This window comes from Trachypithecus francoisi, unplaced genomic scaffold (genome assembly GCF_009764315.1).
Source record: "Trachypithecus francoisi isolate TF-2019V2 unplaced genomic scaffold, Tfra_2.0 Lachesis_group6, whole genome shotgun sequence".
NCBI lineage: Eukaryota > Metazoa > Chordata > Mammalia > Primates > Cercopithecidae > Trachypithecus > Trachypithecus francoisi.
Window position 1 is genome coordinate 86,245,344 of NW_022681471.1, and position 15,855 is coordinate 86,261,198.

A 15,855-nucleotide genomic window follows, 5' to 3' on the forward strand; every position below is an offset into this window, starting at 1 on the left:
TCGCTCTGTCACCCAGGCTGGAGTGCAGTGGCGTGATCTAGGCTTGCTGAAACCTCTGCCTCTCGGGTACAAGTGAGTTTTGTGCCTCAGCTTCCCAAGTAGCTGGGACTACAGGCACCTGCCACCAGGATGCCCAGCTAATTTTTATATTTTTAGTAGAGATGCAGTTTCACCATGTTGGCCAGGCTAGTCTTGAACTCCTGACCTCAAGCAATCCTCCTGCCTCAGCCTACCAAAGTGCTGGGATTACATGCGTGAGCCACCGCGCCTGGCCTAAAATCTCTGTTCTTCACAAATTACCAGTCTCAAATATTCTGTTATAGTAGCGCAAAATGGACTAAGAAGATTGGTACCAAGAATAGGGCTGTTACTATAATGTCTGAAAATGTGGAAGTGGCTTTGGAACTGGGTAATGGGTAGAGGTTGAAAGAATATGGAAGAGCAGGCTAGAAAAAGCCTGTAATGCGATTAATAGAGGGTTAAGGGTGATTTTGGTCGAGGCCTCAGAAGAAGACAAGTGCTATAGGGAAAGGCTAAACCTCCTCAGGGATTACTTAAGTGGCCATGATCAGTTGTGATGCTCATGTGTTAAAAATGTAATTGCCAAGTGGTTCTGATCATCACCACTTAAGTAATCCCTAAGGAGATTTAGGCTCCTTAGCTTTATTTCTAATCCCATGATCAGAAATATGGACGGTAAAGGCCATTTTGATGAGGTCTCTGATGGAAATGAAAAATAAGGTATTAGAAACTGGAATAAAAGCCACCTTTGTTATATGCGTGCAAAGGTTTGGCAGAATTGTGTTCATGTCCTAGGACTTTTGTGGAAGGCAGAATTTAAGAGTCATAAACTAGCATATATAGCAGAAAAAATATCTAAGCAGCAAAGTGTTTGAGATGCTGCATGACTACTTTTGGCTATGTACAGCAAAACGAGAGAAAAAATGATTTAAAGACAGAATTTATAATTAAAAGAGAAGCAGAACAGAAAGATTTGGAAAACTCTCAGCCTGACCATGTAAAAATTACAAAAACGTGTTGGGGAGAGAATACTAAGGGTGTGACCAAGAGACTGCTAAAGAGACTAATATGGGTAGAAGGAAGCCAGGTTCTATTCAGAGGCCTTTGAGGCAAGCTAGGATCTTGAGGGCAAGGTTTCTAGAGAGGTATCCCTAGGACTTCAGCATTTGCTGCCCTGTGCCACCTTGGGACTCTACTCCTTCAATTCTGGAGCAACACCCCTTGGCTGCCCCTGCTGTGGCTCAAGCGGACCCAAGTGCAGCTCTACTTGCTGCTCCAGAAAGTATAACCTGTAAACCTTGGTGGTGTCCACATGGTGCTAATTCTGTAGGCACACAGAATGCAAGAGTTGTGGAACCATGGCTTCCTTCATCTAGATTTCAAAGAATTTCATGGACAGCCTGGGGAACCACACAGAGACTTGTCATAGGGATGGAGCCACTGCAGAGGGCCCCCACTAAGGCAACACTTAATGGAACTGTGGGAGTGGGGCTGTCCCAAGACCACAGAACTATAGGACCACGAATGTACAACTCCAGCCTGGGAAGGCTGGAGGCATGAGACTTCAACCCATGAGAGCTGCTGGGTAGACTGAGCCCAGCAAAGCCATAGGGGCAGGGCTGCTCAAGGCCTTGGGGACCCAGCCCAGCTCTAGTGTGCCCAGGATGCAGGATGCAGAATCAAAGATCATTCTCCAGCTTTAAGACTTAATGTTGGCTGGGCATAGTAATTCCAGCAGTTTGAGAGGCTGAGGTGGGTGGATTGCTTGAGCCCAGGAGTTCGAGACCAGCCTGGGCAACATGGCCAAATCCCATCTCTACAAAAACTCTGGGGGCTGAGATGAGAGGATCGCTTGAGCGCAGGAGGTTGAGGCTGCAGTGAGCTGTGACACCGTGATCACATCACTGTACTCCAGCCTGGGTGACAGAGAGGGAGACCTTAACTCACACACACACACACACACACACAAAAGACAATGTTGTTTTCTCTGTTGGATTTTGGACTTACTTGGATCAGTTACCCCTTTCTTCTTGCCTATTTCTCCCTTTTGGAATGGGAGTGTCTATCCTATGCCTGTCCCACCACTGTATTTTGGAAGAACGTAATTTGCTATTTTCATAGGCTAACATCTGGAGAGAAATTTGCCTCAGGATGAATTGCACCTGGAGTGTCTCCTGTCTGATTCAAATGGGACTCTTGATTTTAGATTTTTGAGTTGGTGCTGGAACGAGTCAAGACTTTGGGGCTATTGGGATGGAATGAATCTATTTTAGACGTGAGAAGGACATGGATTTTGGGAGTTAAGGAAGAATGCTATGGCTCGAATGTGTCCTCTGAAGTTCATGTGTTGGAAACCTAATCCCAATGCAGCAGTGTTGAGAAATGAGACCTTTAAGAAGTGATGAGGTAATGAGGGCTCTGCCCTCATAAACAGATTAATCCTGTTTTCATGGGAGTGGGTTTCTATCGTAGGAAGGGTTCCTGATAAATAGATGAGTTCGGCTCCCTTCTCCTCTCTCTTCTCTCATCTCTCTTCTCTCTTCCCTCTTCCCTCTTCCCTCTCTTCTCTCTTCCCTCTTCCTCTTCCCTCTTCTCTCTCTTCTCTTCTCCTCTCTCCTCTCCTCTCCTCTCCTCTTCTCTCCTCTCCTCTCCTCTCCTCTCCTCTCCTCTCCTCTCCTCTTCTCTCTCTCTCTCTAATGCAAAAGCGTGTTCTCTTGCCTTTCTGCTCTCCACTATGGGATGGCGCAGGAAGGGGCCCTTGCTAGATACATGCCCTCAACCTTGGACTTCCTAGCCTCCGGAACTGTAAGAAAGAAATCTCTGCTTGTTAAAAATTACCCAGTCTCAAGTATTCTGTCAGAGCAGCACAAAACAGACTAAGACATGTTTCTAGAAGTGAGCTCAAGTGTGTCATAAAAAAAACTGAAAAGATTTCATTTGAAAGTTGTACACAAATTCAATATTTAATAACTCCCCCAAAACTCTGCATTTTAATTTTTCTTCCTGTAATTGTATAACATGAGGAAAATGTAAGAAATTCCTTTTCACCCAACTCTAGTACCCCAACCCTCTTCAGTTTACTCCAGTGTGCCATAAAATATTTCACTTTCTCTGTGTGCCAGGTTGTGAATGCCCTAATACATTTACATCTAGTCACATTACATAGAAACACTAGCACATACAGACAGATATGTGCACATGGGGACATGTGTACACGGAAATTCAAATTTGCACTCACATTCAGACCAGCCAATAAGCACAATGAGACACTCATACACAGACACACAAATATGCCCCCTCAACTGCACAGAAACAGCTAGGCATGCATGTAGATACCCACACCAGCAAATTGCTCAAAGATACACACGCATACAATACACAGATATAACTATATAACTGCCTTTCTATAGAAATACAGGCCTACAGTCTCAGACTGTACAGATGCTTCCAGAGGAGGACGGTGACATTTTTACTCCCTTTTTGAGGCTAACCGTATACCATTTCGTACATCAGCTATGCACAGCCAGAGATGGGTAGGGGGCGTGGGGCAGGGGTGAAGGGCTGTAGGGGCACCCCAATCAGAAATTTCTAACTTTTTGTTAATAATTAATCCCCTTCCCACTGTGGTTTCTGTTGTCTTTTTTTTTTTTCGAGTCGGAGTCTCGCTCTTGTTGCCCAGGCTGGAGTGCAGTGGTGCGATCTTGGCTCACCGCAACCTCCACCTCCTGGGTTCAAGTGATTTTCCTACTTCAGCCTCCCCAGTAGCTGGGATTACAGGCACCCGCCACCATGCCCGGCTAATTTTTGTATTTTTTGTAGAGGCAGGATTTCTCTATGTTGGCCAGGCTGGTCTGGAACTCCTGGTCTCAGGTGATTCATCCGCCTCGGCCTCCCAAAGTGCTGGGCCACCACGACCGGCTGTCATTTTTTTAATTAAAAAATTTTTTTTTGGCTGGATGCCGTGGCTCACGCTTGTAATCCCAGCACTTTAATCCCGGCACGATAATCGCTTGAACCTGGGAGGCAGGGGTTGCAGTGAGGTAAGATCGTGCCGCTGCACTCCAGCCTGGGCGACAAGAGCAAGGTTGTGTCTCAAAAAAATGTTTTTTTCACTTTTTACCTCTTGTGTATATGTAGGGAGTTTACAGGGAAATATGTACTTTATGGAATAAATTTTAAGAACTATATACGTGTGTGTGTGTGTGTATGTATATATATTACTTTTTTTTTTTTTTTGAGACAAGGTCTCGCTCTGTCACCCAGGCTGGAGTGCGATGGCGAGATCTTGGTTCACTGCAGCCTTGAACTCCTGGACTCAAGTGATGCTCTCACCTCAGCCTCCCAAGTCGCTGGGACTACAGGCATGTGCCACCATGCCTGGCTAATTTTTCTATTTTTTGTAGAGACAGGTTCTGGGGTGTTTTTTTTTTTTTTGAGACATGGTCTCACTCTGTCACCAAGCTGGAGTATAGTGGCATGTTCATGGCTCACTGCAGCCTCGAACTCCTGGGCTCAAGTGATCCTCCCACCTCAGCCTCCCGAGTAGCTGGGACTATAGGTGCACACCACTACACCTGGCTAATTTTTCTATTTTTTGTAGAGATGGTATTTTGCCATATTGCCCAGGCTGGTCTCAAACTCCTGGGCTCAAGCAATCCACCCACCTTGACTTCCCAAAGTGCTAGGATTACAGGTGTGAGTCACCACACCTGGCCTAAAACGTATTTTATTTAAAATAAAGTAATGGAGCTTTAATCTTACACAGCTAAATTACTGATTATATATTTGTTGAGCTAATTTGAGGGTTAAAAAAAAATCTATTTAACAAAAATTAAATGGCCGGCATGGAGGTGGAGGTTACAGTGAGCCGAGATCGTGCCACTGCACTCCAGCCTGGGCGACAGAGTGAGACCCTGTGTCACACACAAAAATTGTATTGAGAGTTTTATTTTTATTTTATTTTATTTTTTATATTTTGAGACGGAGTCTCACCCTGTCGCCAGGCTGGAGTGCAGTGGAGTGATCTCAGCTCACTGGAAGCTCCGCCTCCCGGGTTCACACCATTCTCCTGCCTCAGCCTCCCGAGCAGCTGGGACTACAGGCGCCCACCACCATGCCGGCTAAAATTTTTGTATTTTTAGTAGAGACGGGGGTTTCACCGTGTTAGCCAGGATGGTCTCGATCTCCTGACCTCATGATTCGCCCACCTCGGCCTCCAAAGTGCTGGGATTACAGGCGTGAGCCCCTGCGCCTGCCGAGAGTTTTATTTTTTAACTTCAAAGCCTTCTTAATAGTCTTTCTTCTACGGAAAAAAAAAAAAAAAAAAGGAATACAGGTCTAGGCGGTCTAGGCGAAATGCGTTCACCACTTACATAGGCACTTACAGACATACATACACATGAACCAAACTACATGAACCTAGACACTTACAGATACGGTGTTACATGCACAGACATAAGAAAACATAGGTCAAGTCCTGCTCACATCCTATAGATCCAGGCTCTCCCATGCGCCACCCCACTGGTTCTTATACTAAGAGATTAAAACCCGTTCTATTATTATACAAAGCCACTCTCACAAATCTGCCCTGGAACACATCCATATACACAGAGTACAGACCTGCTCACACATACAAGCACATGGCTCAGCCTCACTGCTACACACACACAAAGGCAAGCAGGCATATAGAGCAATGCAGACTGAAGCATACACACCCACATAGCCACTGATGTTTATAAATACAGAAAGACTCTCAGATGCACACTAGCCCTTTAACACACACACACACGCACGCACCTGGATCATCACATATAAACCTGGATACCAACCTTCTGACATAGGCACTCGCAACAGAGATTCACATACATACATTTACATATTGACCCCTACAAACATGTTTACATAGGCAGATAAAAACACACTGGCATGCACACACAGATAGAAGCATGCTCACATGTGCAGACACACAGCAGTGCAGGTCACACCCACACTCACAGACACTACACTACCACAGATACAGGCATGTGCACTCATACACCCAGATGTGTGTGCACTGGGAAATACACACATGGGGACAACCCCCTCCATTCACGCCCGGGACACATGCTTCCTTTCTCACATGTTCGTGGTTTTATATGCACACTGGGATACACAGAAGTACAAACCCACTTTCATGTACAAACACAGATACACACAGGATATGCTCATTCTGTCACACAGACATATAGACACAGATAACAGAGCAAATATGCACATAGAAACCCCATTCACACTTGCAGATGGACACATACTATTACACACTGGCATGGCTAATAATTATGGTAATACATAATGGCTTATACGGTGCAGAGGACTCATTACATGCCAGGCACTGTTCGAAGTGCTTTTCTTTTCTTTTCTTTTCTTTTTTTTTCTTTTCTTTTTTCTTTTCTTTTCCTTCTTTTTCTTTTTCTTTTCTTTTCTTTTTTTTTCTTTTCTTTTTTCTTTTCTTTTCCTTCTTTTTCTTTTTCTTTTCTTTTCTTTTTTTTTTGAGATGGAGTTTCACTCTTGTTGCCCAGGCTGGAGTGCAATGGCACGATATTGGCTCACTGCAACCTCCACCTCCTGGGTTCAAGTGATTCTCCTGCCTCAGCTTTCCGAGTAGCTGGTATTACAGGCATGCGCCACCACGCCTGGCTAATTTTATGTGTGTGTGTGTGTGTGTGTTTTTTTTTTTAAGTAGAGATGGGGTTTCTCCATGTTGGTCAGGCTGGTCTCAAACTCCCGACCTCAGGTGATCCACCCACCTCGGCCTCCCAAAGTGCTGGGATTACAGGTGTGAGCCAACGCGTCCAGCCTCTAAGTGCTTTTCATATAACTCACCCAATCCTCATCCTATGAGATAGGTAATAGTACTCCCACTTTTACAGATAAGACACTGGGGCTTTGTTGAGCTTAGGTGACTTGCCCAAAGCCATACAGCTAATAAATGGCAGAACTAGGATTTGAACACAAAAGCTGCCTCCAGAGACCTTGCAGATCCAACTTACATGTAGAAGTACACTCACCTCATGCACAAGTACAGATACATACCACTTTAGCACAAGCACATGCACACTTAATCCAGCTGATACACTCAGGTACAAATGGCCACACACACCTAGTCACATACATAAACAAACATGGACATGTTCACATTTACAGACATTCCAGCAGAGATATATGTGCCCCAGGAAATATATATACATTCATACACATGTCCACAATCACACACCCTGCCCAGACACACCCACATTATTGAACACACAAAACCTCTAGATATACCACTTGCACACTCACACACAGATACAGTCACATTCTCAGATATATTCCTCACCCAAATACTCACACATGCTATCCTCATACTCACATGCTGGCCACATACTCACACATGTGGCCAGATGCAGCCACATGCACACCCCCCAGATTCACTCACACTCACACACACACCCACACACTCTCACACCACCCAGAGATGACACATCCTATTTATATATACACATCCTGATTCATAGCCATGTAGACATTCAGACACAGGCTGAGCCCTGCTCACATCCTATAGGTCTTTGCGGTCTTAGATATACCCCACACTCTCACATGCTCCAACTCCGATGTGCCCACATTCTTCTCAAATACACCTACTTTCAAACATATACCCAACACTGATACACCCACACCCTCTCACACAAATCCCATCTAAATACACCCGTTCTCATATACACACATCTCAAATGCACTTACACGCACAGGCCCTCCACACTTATGCAAACTCCCAATTCAGTACACCCACACTCTCACATCACACAGATACACTCAAACTTGTACCCCACCCCAACTCAGAGCCCTCATACCCGAACCAGGTGCACCTACAATCTCTCTCTCTCTCTCACACAGTATTAAGATACACCCACAATGACACACATGCTTTCCAAAGGCACTACACTTACCCACACCCCATCCAAGTACTCACACTCACAAATTCCCAAGCCAAATACATCCACACACAGACACACACATCATTCTCATACCCATACACACACACACACACACACACACAAACACTCCAAATACAGCCCCACTCTCACAGCCCCATCCAGACACATCCATCCTCTCCTACATCATCATCTAGATTCATCCCATATAGACCATGGAGATCCACTCAAAGCCACATGCACCACCCAGGTATAACTCCATCCACACACACAACCCACCTGGACATATCCAACCCTCACACATGCCATCCAGTGGACCTCTGCACACGCCCCACTCCCCAGATCCACCCATGCTCTCATCTCCTCCACACCACCCACAAGCACCCACACTCCATACACACACTTCCCACTCAGCTGTGCCCCCAACTCTCTTTTACACAACCCATCCAGTTATACACATTCACATCCACACCCAAGTACATATATGCCCACATTCTCCACCCAGATACAACCAAAGCTCTCATCACACGCCATCCAGACATACCTTACTACACTCTCCATCACCCAAATATACCCATGCTCTCACTCGCCTACCATCCGGATACACCCACATTCAAACCCACTCTACCCCCAATATATCCACACACTGTCTCACACACAGCCCAAATGTACTTACACACTTTCTCTTTCACACACCATCCAGATACATCCACACCTCACATGCACCTATATTCTGATACACCCCCCCACTACATCCACACTTGCCTCCAACCCAGTTAACCCAAACTCTCACACCTCATCCAGATACACATACATGCTCTTCCCACGGGAGACATGCATGCTCACACCTCTACCACACTCAGAAACACCCCCATTCTCTCTTACACACAAACACAATCTCGACCCCCCAATTCTCTTAATCACCATCAGCCAGATCTACTCGCACTGTACACACACAACGCAGATACATCCATACTGTCTCACACACACCACCCATACACACACTCCATAGACATCCCCAATTATATACACCCCCACCCTCACCCAGATGTGCCCAAATTCTCTTTCTCATGCACACCACCCACCCTATCTCACCATTCAGATAAACCCACACTCACACACCCCTCAAATACACACATCCTCACACATATCCCCAACCCAACTCTCACTTATACCATCCTCCACCCACACAGGCCACTTTACATACAACCACACTCACCCCACACTCCCAAACACACCCAAATGCCTCACATGCACACCCTACCCAGAAACACCCATACACCCATGTGCTCTCTCTCTCTCTTTTTTTTTTTTGTTTGAGACGGAGTCTCACTCTGTTGCCCAGGCTGGAGTGCAGTGGCATGATCTCGGCTCATTGCAACCTCCACCTCCTGGGTTCAAGCAATTCTCCTGTCTCAGCCTCCCGAGTAGCTGGGACTACAGGCATGCACCACCACGCCCAGTTGTATTTTTAGTAGAGATGGGGTTTCACCATATTCGTCAGGCTGGTCTCAAACTCCTGACCTTAGGTGATCCACCCGCCTTGGCCTCCCAAAGCGCTGGGATTACAGGCATGAGCCACTGCACCCGGGACATGCTCTCTCTACACACATGCAGACCACATCCTTTCTCTCTCACCAGATATACCAGTCTACACACACATGCACACACACACACATTCTCTACTAAGATCCTTTCATTTTTTTTTTTTTTTTTTTTTGAGACAGAGTCTCGCTCTGTCACCCAGGCTGGAGTGCAGTGGCGCTATCTCAGCTCACTGCAAGCTCCGCCTTCTGGGTTCACACCATTCTCCTGCCTCAGCCTCCCGAGTAGCTGGAATTACAGGCACCTGCCACCACACCTGGCTAATTTTGTTTTTGTATTTTTAGTAGAGACGGGGTTTCACCATCTAGATTTCTGCCTGGATGGCATAATTTGGGTCCTCTCAGTGAAAACTATTTACCAACCCTAGATACCATACAATGCCACTCTACTCTGGGCCTTTGATGGTTGGGGGGATGAGAAGGGAGTCCTTTGTGTTTCAAATAATCTTTTTCTAAATGGGCCTCTTTTCCCCAGTAGGACATCAGCCATGATTGGTGCCCACTTCTTGAGTGTGAATAATGACAGGAATTATCCTGAGACCCCCACAAAAGCCCAGTACGTGGTCAAGGCCAGAGAAGCCCCAGAATGGGGGTCACAGGCATCAGGTGTCATAACTTGCCAATCTGCAGGATGTCTACACACTTACAGACAGACATAGTCTCGCAGGGCACCAGTGACTCTCAGTCATACACATAAATACATACTGAGGTACACAGACTTGTAAGTATTCTCCCTTTTCATCCCCTTGCCAATAAGGCCCAATCTGCACAGGCCCAAGGCCAAGTATCTCTCTTTCACATCGACTGACAGACACATGCACAAACACCTACACTCATCCTTACATGTGGACACACTCACACTGTACTTAGTCACACGTGTACATCCGTTTACCCTTTTTTTTCTTTTTTTTGAGACAGAGTCTTGCTCTGTCGCCCAGGCTGGAGTGCAGTGGTGCGATCTCAGCTCACTGCAAGCTCCGCCTCCCGGGTTCACCCCATTCTCCTGCCTCAGCCTCCCGAGTAGCTGGGACTACAGGTGCCCGCCACCACGACTGGCTGATTTTTGTATTTGTAGTAGAGACGGGGTTTCACCATGTTGGCCAGGATGGTCTCAATCTCCTGACCTTGTGATCCGCCTGCCTTGGCCTCCCAAAGTGCTGGGATTACAGGCGTGAGCCACCGCACCCGGCCTGTTTACTCTTGAACACAGGCATGCATGCATGACATACATTCACATGACATAATGCCCACGAATGACATACATTCACTCACAAACACAGGGTACATACATGCATACCTTCACATGCCCACAGACAGACTTTATATCACACCCAAGGAGATGATGAACAAACATGGAGACAGAGAGGCAAGCTCCCAAATGTGTGCACACACACACCCAGACATGACCACATATATTTACACACTCACACACCTGTGTGGGTGTACTCACACACATAAACACCTAGATATGCACATGCTTGTAAATGACATGAAGTACAGATACGCAGACATTCCTACACACAGACTTGTACACACAAGTGGGCATGTTCACATGCACATAGACTTGTTCATTAATTCATTCCCATATGCATACAGTCAGACATGGAAATACAAATGTACTCACAAAACATGCTCACACTATCACAGCCAGATATGTACATCATGTACATTCCTACAAGTGCATACACCCATATGAGAAGCTACACAATAAAGAGGAATCATTTACACCTACATTCTCACAGATGGACTTGGACACAAAGGTATATTCACACACATGCACACATGGAAGTACACTCACATACACACAACTGTACATCCATCCACACAAGAAGGACTGATCCACACTCATCACAGACACACACATCCTCACACACATCCTCTCTCTCGCACACACACACACTTAAACACACTTATAGGCTGAGAGTGGCATGCATGGACATTACCTTACGTTGTGTTCTACAACATATGCTCCAGAACAAAGATGCATTAACACAAAAACATACATGCAAATAATTAGAACTGTACAAACTGGCACATTCACACATATGAATATACCTCTGTGTATGCCTGTCTGAATGTACAGGCATACACACAGACATATTCACACACACACACGCACACGGATGTGTATGGACAGGCAGGCATATACAGACATGTTCAATGAAACACACACAGCCAGATGTTCACACATACTAGCGTATACACTCACATATACACTCACAATCACTCACAGGCATATTCAAATACACATTCACACTCAAACACTCAGAAATTCAGACAAAACACATAATGAGACATGCACATCCAAGTAGCTACTCATGCATGCCACAATCAGACATTTACTCACACATAGCAGTGTACACACAAACACAATTAGACATATAGACAATGCACCATTTCACCTATGCACACAGCATTTTGCGTGTGTGTGTGTGTTTGTGTGCAGACAGGCATACACTCCCCCACACAGCCATACTCACATACACAATCAAATGTGCACACATAGGCATACCCAAAAAATAGATTTTCATTCACACACTCTCCCCTACCCATACAATTAGTTCTCCTTATACTAGTGTGCCCACCTACACTAACATTTCCCTAATCGGATGTGGACGTAAAGGTTTGTCTATAGGTGATATACACTGGAACATGCACACATGGACATCTATATAATTTAAAATGCTGGAGAACCCACATACAGACATTCACAGAAAGTCAAAAGCCTACTCACACAAATGCACAACAGACACACTCATATATACACACACACATATACACCCTCTCATACATGCATGGACATGCACATATATGCCCTTACACTCACAAACACACCCTTTAGATGCACCTACACTCATGAGCACACACCAGTATGCACAATCAGATACAACTAGGCATTCATCTAATTGGGCAAGCACACCCAGGCATTCTGAAACCCACACACTCATACACATACAACCAGACACGTACACTCAAAGAAAAACTGATGCCACACACATATACAACCAGACATTCAACAGGCCTGATGGCTCAGAGAAAACACACCTACACTCAGGCTCAAAATCAAACATGCCCATTTGATCACCCAGACAGACATGCAAAGTCATGCCCACCCCACAGTACACACACAAGCCTACCCAGATACCCACACACTCACACGCATGCCATCACACGGTCTGCTCACACACATAGGTTCATACACAGCCACATTGCCCATGAACAGATGTGCACACACAAACTACACACTCAGCCACACATTTCCAGTAGCATATATACACCCACGCTCGGGCCCAGAGGCCTCCAGACCACAGACCAGGTCCTCTCCCACACCAAATGCTTCTTCAGAAAAGTCTACTTTATGCCTCAAAGTCCCCCTCCCTGCCCCCACAGAGATGGTCTTCTGTGCCTCAGTCTTTCCCCATTCCTTCTCTTCCCTTGGTCACCAACCCCACACTCTGTGTCCCATCACATCTCCACACCCCAAAATCAGCCAGCAGACCCCATTCTTCCCCATCCCAGGCTCTAGGTGAGCAGCTCCCCGGGAGGGTCCCTCACAGGTCTGGCTGCTGCATGGGCCACACCCCAGCTCTACCCGAAGCCCCGTGATCTCAGGAGCTTCAGCCTCATCTCCAGGCCCTGCCAACCACTGACCACAGGCCAAACTCTTGCCAAGTCTCCCCTCAACAGGGAGACACATACATCACCAGGGCCAGGAAGGCTGCAGCCTGCAAGCCAGGCCTCTGCTGGCTCATGGGGGCTCAAGCTCTGTGTGTGTGTGCATGTGTGTGTGTGCACAAACAGGGACAAGTGCAGGGAAAGAAGCCTGGAGTGGGGTGGGGGAGGGAGGCTCTGCCCATAACCACTTATCATTCTCTACAAATGAGAAGTATTAACACAAGGCTTCTCCTGCCTCTCTTCCACTCCCCTCCATCTGCCCACTTGCTGCCCTCCCCAGATCTCTGCTGGACCCTGGAGAAGAAGGACCTGTCCCTCCTCCAAGTAATCAATAACACTATTAATCATGAATAGTCAGCAACAATATTGACTGTGAGCTTTGCTGACATTGCTTCAGTGCCACCTCGATGCGCATCTCTTACACGCACCAACTCATTCAATCCCTACACACACCCATCAGGGAAGGGTTATCGGTCTCTTTGACAGATGGGAAAACTGAGGTTCAGTAAGTGGCATGCTTCCACTAAAGTTGCAGAGCTAGTAGTTGGGAGAAGTGTCCCTGGGAGGATCCATGTTCTGTATGTACCAGGCTTTCCTGCCCTTCCAGATATACAGACCTCTGGCTACTGGGCACAAGGCCACAAGATCTGGGGGGTCCCAGACACAACATGGGCATCTGAAACAGAGACAGATAGCCTTGTGGTGGAGGCTGGGTCCCACACTGTAGGGATAACCATGTTGTTCCTGGCCCCTGCAGGTTGTCATGGGCTTGATCTTTGCCCCCACAGAACCATCAGGCAGCCTAGGGCCTGGAAGTGCTCCCCACTACCACCTCACCGTCCTTTAGCCCTACAGTGGCTTCCTCCCTCTAGCTGGGAATCGGCAACCTCTTCAGTGGTGAGTGAGCAAAACTCTGCTACCTGTAGGGAGAGATGGAGGGGGGGTGCAGTGGTGGAGGAAGGAAGGAAGGAAAGGAGGAAAGAAGGAATGGGGGGTGGTCTGGGCTGGGAGCAGCTTCTCTGTCATGTCTACCCACCTGCTTGCTACCCAGGTGCACACACACACACACACACACACACACACACACTGCCAGCAGGCCAAGGATCCTGGAAGAGAGTGGAGGAGGAGGGAGAGGGAGAGGAGCAGCCGCAAGAGGCTGAGCCTGCCCAGGGTGCAGGCATTGTAAAGGAACACGGCCGGGATCCCAGGCATCCCCTCCACAGCCAGCACACAAGGAAAGATTAACACAGCCTCATGCCCAAACGCAACCATGATGATAAAAACAGACCCTGTGAGGGGAAACAGGTGGTGGTTCCCTTTCTCATGGGACATTTGAGATTGGGGAAGATGGGGGTAAGATGAGGAGTCCCCAGGCTTGGGTGCCAGGAGCCCCTGTGATGAAGCAGAAAGAGACTAACAGAGTCAGAGAGAGACGGAGAGCATGGCAGTGATGGAGACTCTGAAGTATGTGTGGGGAGACAGAACAGAAGTCCCAGCCCCCAATCCTTGGTGGAGGGATGCTGACTGCTTACCTGGGCTCTCTCAGCACGGATGTCTTAGAATCCACGATGGGGGCTCAAGCTGTCTCACCCAGGTAAATCACAGCCCGGGCCACATTGTGGGACCCTCAGTGATCTGGCGGCCAGTGACACTCCTGCTTCTGTTGCCGTGGATACAGCCGGGCTGGTCTAAATCGCAGGCATCAGGGAAAGCAGGCACCGGAGGGGTGCACTGGGTAGGGCTAGGGGTGTTGGGGAACACCAGGTGGGCAGCACACAGCCTTGGGGTGCCCAACTAGCTGGCAGGTGGGGGTCCCGGCAGGTGCTTCCTCCACTATACACTCCCACCCCCATCTTCATGCTACTGCCAAGCTGGGAGGGGGGCCAGTGCTGGCCCCTGCTACCCGTCTGCCTGCCTGGCTGCCGGTCCCCCTACTCCCCCCACCGCCCCCTCCGTCTGCCTGCTGGCCGCCGCCTTTTGTCCTCAGAAGACACGGTCCCCGCGGGGCCTCTGCCAAGCCTCCAGCAGATGCTCAGGGTCCGGGGCTCCTCCCTGGGAGCACACGGGCCATGGCCTGGGAGAGCCCCAGATTGGGGGGGCTCTCATCCAGGCTCACCCCGCTCCCCGGGCCTGGCGGCGATGGGGAAGAGGTGCAGGTCCACAGCCAGAGGCAGCAGCAGAGGTGGTGTTGGGGAGGGGATGGACGCCAGAAAGAGGGGGTGGGGTGGAGAGAGAGGCTGGCCTGATAGCTGTGTCCCGGGTTTTAGATCCGGGTTGAGGAGGGTGGCTCAGAGCATCCGAGGGGGGTCCTCATGCAAAACGAGGGCACTAAGGGACTGCCGGAGGGACCCTCTTGGCCTGGGAACCACCCTGGTGCACACAAATCCAGGTCCCACGATGCTGGGGACACCCATCCTGGAGAGAGCATCAGTGGGGAATCTGGGGCCATAAGTTGGACCCCATCAGGCCTGTCCGTCCCCCCTCTCCTCGATTTGCACGGTCCCTGCCTCAGGGGCGGGCGGAGGAGGAGGGAGGCAGGGAGGGAGAGGGAGGGAAGGAGGAAGGCTGAGCAGGCAGGGAGACTCCCAGCTGCCAGCCTGGTCCTC

The 15,855-nt window shown here is 48.2% G+C and overlaps 1 protein-coding gene across 1 annotated transcript in view; it reads right to left on the minus strand.

The window, feature by feature from the left end:
- GPR173 (G protein-coupled receptor 173) overlaps nt 1–15,509 on the minus strand; it is a 32,055-nt gene extending 16,546 nt beyond the window's left edge. Inside the window, 1 exon segment of the mRNA XM_033201510.1 lies at nt 14,782–15,509. The gene's annotated coding sequence lies outside the window, so the exon portion shown is untranslated.
- Nucleotides 15,510–15,855: the final 346 nt, after the last annotated feature.